The sequence below is a fragment of the Delphinapterus leucas genome, chromosome 2 (genome assembly GCF_059928025.1).
Source record: "Delphinapterus leucas isolate spDelLeu-1000000601 "Yukka" chromosome 2, BTC_Dleu_Yukka2, whole genome shotgun sequence".
Classification (NCBI taxonomy): Eukaryota; Metazoa; Chordata; class Mammalia; order Artiodactyla; family Monodontidae; genus Delphinapterus; species Delphinapterus leucas.
This window is the reverse complement of record NC_143130.1, coordinates 176,001,789-176,007,835: the sequence shown is the minus strand read 5'-3', so window position 1 is coordinate 176,007,835 and position 6,047 is coordinate 176,001,789. Positions and strand designations below refer to the sequence as shown.

Here is a 6,047-nt window from a genome sequence, read left to right as displayed (position 1 = left end):
GTTGGGCTGCGGCGGCGGGGCCGTCTCAGGCAGCGGTCCCGCCCCCTCCTGTCCGGCCGCAGCCGCCGCCGCCACCGCCTGGGGCTTGGTTGAGGTGGACTGTGGGTCCCGGCGGAGTGTGGCGCCGCCGCCGCTGCGCGAAGGGGCAAGCGGGCAGGTGAGTGCCGGCGGCGGCCGCTCCGCGCGCGTGGCCCGCGGAGCAGACTCGCGTCGCAACCCCCCCCACCGCCCGGAGTGCTGCGAGGCTGCCCCCAACCCCGGCCGGCGCCCCTCGGCCGTGGTCCGGCCCGCGCCCCGCCGGCCGTTCTGGGCCCAGGGTGCAGGGGTCGGTGTGCGCCCTGGGGCCCGGCGGGCAGGGCTGGGTGCCGGGGGCCCGGCGAGGTCGGAGGGCGCCGCACGGTCTCTGCCCTCCGGCCTTCCTGGGGCGGGGGCGCGCTCACCGCTGCCCAGCGTCCCTTCCCGGCGGCCGTAGGTCCGTTCCCCGCTCTGCCCGCCCAGAGGTGGCAGCAGGTGCAGGAAGCGCCCGGCCCCTCGACACCCACCGGGTGGGGCCGGGGTCGGTCCCTCTCGTTTTCGTCGGCTCGGCTCTGCGTGGGGCTGGCTCGCGCACCCGTTTCCTTCCTCTCTCCCTCCCTCCCTCCCGTCGTCACTCTGCTGCTTAGGCGAGGACGGTGTGGCTCTCATGTTCCTCTCTCCAAACCTCAGGTGCCCTCGGGGGTGCTCGGGGACTAGCCCCTGCTTCTCTCCCTCACTTTCCAGTTATAAAAACAGTCGTTGAAAATAGGTCATGTTTCTTCCCACGCGCCCTGGCCATCTTCCCCACGCTCCGTGCCCTACTAGGGAGAAGAATTTAGTGCTTTGGAGTTTGTCATTCCAGCATCAAACTCTTCCTCCTCGTGGCTCCAGCCTGGCGATGCAACTGTGTATCCTCTATCCCCAGTGTCTACTCGGGAGTGGGGGGTGGGGTGGGCGGGGGAGGAGCCGATTAGCGTTGGGCGCCACTTGCGGCGGGGGAGGGGGTGGGCTTACCCCTGCCGTGTGTTGACTGGTGTAGGATCACTTGGGATCCTAAATGAAGGAGGTGACGTTTTGCATTTCCAAATGAAGGAGGTGATGTTTGGAAAGAAAAAATCCTTTTTAAAGTATGTTGACAGGTGAATTTTGCTTTTAAGAGCCTCCGAAGAGTTAACCCTTTAGTGATGGATCTGCACAGAGCTTGATTGTGGTGTGGTTACAACAGCTGTATGCGTTCGGCAGAAGTGGCAGAACTGGACACTGAGAAGTTTGAATTTTGCCGTGTGTAGATGATAACCTCTTCCTCCCCGATTTTTTTCTCCAAAATGACCCTACTGCTATTTCAAAACTGAAGGAACCAGAAATAATTTTGGAAAGGTTTTTCTTACCATTTTAAGTGAATGAATTTAACTTAAGAATATAGCAAAATAAACGCAGCTTTCCTCTGTACCCTTAAATTTTGGCAAGACTTGAGCCACGGTATATTGTGTCCGTGCAGAGTCTGCTATGTATGCAGTCTCATCTTAGCAGATTAGTCGCTGGGGCTGCTGTGATTGACAGTTGGGAAAAGTTCCAGCATTTTAAGGAGTTTTTCTCGGGCCTAGGAAAGTAATTTGAAAAGCCAAGTTCTCAGAGAGCCGCAGAACAGCTTGTTATTGGGCCCCAACGGCCTGTGTTTTCCTTCTGCTACCCCTTCCTGTCTGCCCTCTTTTATATATATTCAAAGTTGTAACTTAATGTCTGAAATGAAACTCTGGTCTGAACGAGTAAAATGGTTGCTGCTTCTCATCTCTTCTCCAGTGATCCCTGGGATAGGAATGGTGTTGGACTCGCAGATTAAAACATCTATGTCTACGTGTGCTGTAGAAATGAAAGTTTCTGTTCAGTTCTGTCGATAGGAGTGCAATAAGATTGTCAGGAAGAAAGTAACACTTGCTGAACACTTAGGCCCCGTTTTCAGTGACGATTAAACCTTTGCTTTAGAAGCCACTGGAAACTGAGAGAGCTGTGAAGGTTGTACTGAAATAGTTTTCCATTCTAAAGTTCAACCCCTGGAAAACTGTTTTGTTCTGAGAGCTCTGATAACTGGTCACAACCGTTTCCTTAAAACTTGCCGCTCTCATGATCCAGAAGAGAATGGCAAAGGAGATGACAGCTGGAGGAGAGTATCTACAGTACGCTGGAGTCTGCTCGCAGTAAATATTTAGCAGATAATCATTGAATTCAATGGGAACCAGGTACCTACTCTGTGGCGCGTGGAATTTTAGTAAAAATATGAATGAAAACCTTACCTCCTGGCTCAGGGTTTCTCTTTCTTTTTACTAGACGTCAGTTTAGTTTGAAGCTTTCCACATCTCTCCAAATGTTTGAATTACATAGTCTCCTTTTTTCTTATCACTAATCTGCAGTAGCTTTTAGAAATGTAACTAATAATACTGTATCTTTTTTGGTGTAGTTTGATGAATATCTATCACTGGGAGGTTTTTTTTATCTTTAGAAACTGGTTTGTCTTCTCTGGCTTCTGTGAGGAGTAGGGAGGAAGAGTTTCAAGTGTGTTTTCTCTTCGTGTACATCAGTCCTGGGAGTGGGACCTAGATTTTGTTCCCGCACAAAGGAAATGGAGTCATTTATTACTATGGCATTAAACATTTTTAACAGAATAGTGAAGAGTGAATATATCTTTATTCTTACGGTACTTTGGAAGTTGCTTGTGGCCAGTTAATTTGTTTTCTCAATGAACAAGAATTATATTTGGGCCCATTAATTTATCAGAAAGAATATTTTGATTTGCTGTGCATCCTTTTTTTCTTGCTACAGTTGAAGAAGTGTTTATCTTGGATAACAGTTCATTCTGAGTCATATTAAGGGTGTCAGATTAAGGATTCCTTGGCTTTTAAATTTTTCTGGTTTTCACTTTTGTTGCATATACAAGTGTACCTTACTTGGCAAAATTGACTTCTGTACGTTGGATTTCCTTATGTCATCTCATTTTCCTACTCATAAAATTGGAGATTGTTAAATAGTTTGATCTGCATATATAATTTACATAATATTTATTCTCAAAGTAAAAATAAATTTCTAACAATATTAATACACATATTTTATTACAAAGGAGTTGAGACTTTTTTTTTTCAAGTCATTTTAATAGTCTTATGGGGAAAAAGTTGATTAACAGAATAGAATCCTTTTTGTTGTTAAATTCATTCAGTAACTCAAGCCAGAGATTAGCTGTGTAGACTCCATTTCCATTTGGGAGTTTCTTCTAGGTTTAGAAGTAAACAGATCATAAAACCAGAGGTACAAACACAGCTATTGACAATTTTCAACTGAAATATATTTGAATGGAAGAAAAATGATTCCAAATGATTATAAAATTCAAATACCAAAGTTAAGACTTTGAACATATTTTTCTTATTCAAGTCCTTTCCAAGTAGAAGTTAATTAATAATCAAGATAAGTCCAAACACTCTTGACTGGCAATGGAAGACAAGTCCAGCTCTGAAGTTAAGATTTTGAAAGGGAGCTGAGTGATACTGATTACCAAGCCAGAGTAAAATTTTAACCTCTTACATGTGTAGGCTGAATAATGGGGGTACAGAGGGATGGGGGGCAGAGGGACAGGGCAGGAAAAAGTGCTTTCACTATTTTTTAGAAGGACTAAAAAATTGTCTAGAGAATTAGATAAGCAGGTGTCTACATAGAACTCTTAATAAGTATGCAGTATTTTAGCCTTATTACCTATCTACCATCCTGAATTTCACTTTCCACTTTGTTTACGATACAGTTCATTAGAACATAACAAGGTCTAAAAATTCTATGACCAAACCTTTAAGGTTTCAATCTCAGAAAATAGTCCTGACTCTTCAGTATCAATAGTTTTCTGTTAAGCACAGTTAAGAGAAAGTAAGGGTTAGTGTTGAAAAATACTCATGAAAGTTGCCTTTATCATAAAATTTGGAAGTTTTGTTCATGTCCCAAATTTAAGCTGAGGCCACTCCTTTGTATTTGGACAAGGCCAGCATAATGACTCTATAGTTTTAAAAGGCCAAAGGGGTAAAAGCTTTACATGGTATGTTTTACAACTGCAAAGGAATACTGTTATTTAGAATTTCAGAGATAATGAACCTTCAGAGCCTCTCTAAGGGGGTTGGTTTTGCACTGAACCCATGAAATACTATTGGGCATCAGGGACGTTTGACATCGAGCTGTGCTGATGAGGCTGTGCTACTAGCTGTCTGTCATGCTGCATAAATTTATTAACCTCACTGAACTTCGGCTTTCTCATCTGTAAAGTGGGCATAATATCTTTCTTTGTCTAGTGTGTAAAATGCTTACCTCAGTTCCTGATATAGGAAATATGCCTGATGATGCAGTTATGATGAAGACGGTCATGTTGGGGGCCTGCCCCAGGGCACACACAGGTTCAACAGCCCAGAAACAAACAACGTGACAGCATGAATAATTTGCATTTAGGTTCCAAAACTCAGTTGTTTAATGTAGCACATATATCTGGCTGAAGGTCAGTTTACGTAACAAAGGGTGTAGTTGGTTACCACCTTATCCTCAAGACTGTGGGACCACGTCTCACTTATCCCTGCATTTCATATTAGATACTCAAGAAATGTGCACTGAATGCAAGCATGAATTCACTCATTCACTTGGCTGGTAGAAAAGTAAGGCAGTGTTAGCTATACCGATCTTCCTCGAGTTATGATGGGGTTACATCCTGATAGCATGTTGAAAATACCATTGTCGAAAATGCATTTAACATACCTAATGTACCAAACATCACAGCTTAGTCTAGCCGACCTTAAAAGCGCTCAGAACACTTAATTTGCCTACAGTTGCGCAAAATCATCTAACACAAAGCCTGTTTTGTAATAAAGTGCTGAATATCTCATGTTATTTTTTGAACACTGTACTGAAAGTGAAAAACAGAATGGCTGTCTGTTCAGAAGGGTTGTAAGTGTGTTCGTTGTTTACCCTCATGCTCCATGTAACCGGCAGGGAGCTGAGGCTTGCCGCCACTGCCCAGCATCACCAGAGGGTATCACACTGCATATCACTAGCCTGGGAAAAGATAAAAATTCAAGGTTTCTACTGAATGTGTATGCACTTGCACCATCTGTATTAAAGTTGAAATATCTGAACGTGAACCACAGTAAGTTGGAGACTCATCTCCTTGGGTTGAATTTGGCAGTGGAGAGCAAAGCACTTTGATAACCATACCTGCTACATAATATTAGATATCTTTATTTTAAAGATGTTCAGGCTTGAGGGTTAACACAGATAGCCCCAGAGGTCTCTTCCAAACCTGATGTTCCACAATTCTAGAATCTAGAACCCTTATGGGAGGAATGTGGGTGGTTTGAAAGTAATTTCTTGACAGATTATAGCTAGTTGTTCCTTCACCCTTAACATTTTTCTTTTAGAAAGCTATAATAGGAAATGGTTATTCATGATACTGAATGATTCTTTGCTTTATGAAGAGTTTGTTTTGAAACTTCCTTTAAATAGGAGCCTCATTTTAAGTGTATTTACAACTTAATTCAATAGCAGTTTAAAACTAAGACTATTACGTATTGAAAAGTCAATCAAAGATGGTTTAAGTGTCTCTAAAATTATCATGTGTATTAGTGGAAATATAGCAAAAACATTGTAGAGAGCAAGTTTAAATCTCAAGTTTGTGTATATCTGTATCTATCTACGTATCTATATATGTATATATGACAGCCCAGATTGTTCTGTATAAAGATTGAAATTTTAATTACATGCAGCTTATAGGTCTACATTCATCTTGGTATGCATGTAGCTACTGAGTTGAAATTAATTCCATCATCTCGCCTGTCTGCTTGCCCTGACTTCTTGGTACTTTTGAGCTGTGACACATCAGTGTCTCCTTTGATAGAGATTGGAATGATGAGTGCTAGTTAGCCACTTGAACCTGTGTAAGTTAGTAAGGCTTGACCCTGTTACTAGATCCTGCTACTGTGCAAAGAGAGGTGTTTCCAGTATTTCAGTTAACATGGTGC

General features: G+C 43.3%; 1 protein-coding gene across 1 annotated transcript in view; it reads left to right on the top strand.

The window, feature by feature from the left end:
• Positions 1-18: 18 nt before the first annotated feature.
• Positions 19-6,047, top strand: part of SETD3 (SET domain containing 3, actin N3(tau)-histidine methyltransferase) — a 70,109-nt gene continuing 64,080 nt past the window's right edge. The window contains exon 1 of the mRNA XM_022576120.3: positions 19-157. The gene's annotated coding sequence lies outside the window, so the exon portion shown is untranslated. The remainder of the gene's footprint in view (positions 158-6,047) is intronic.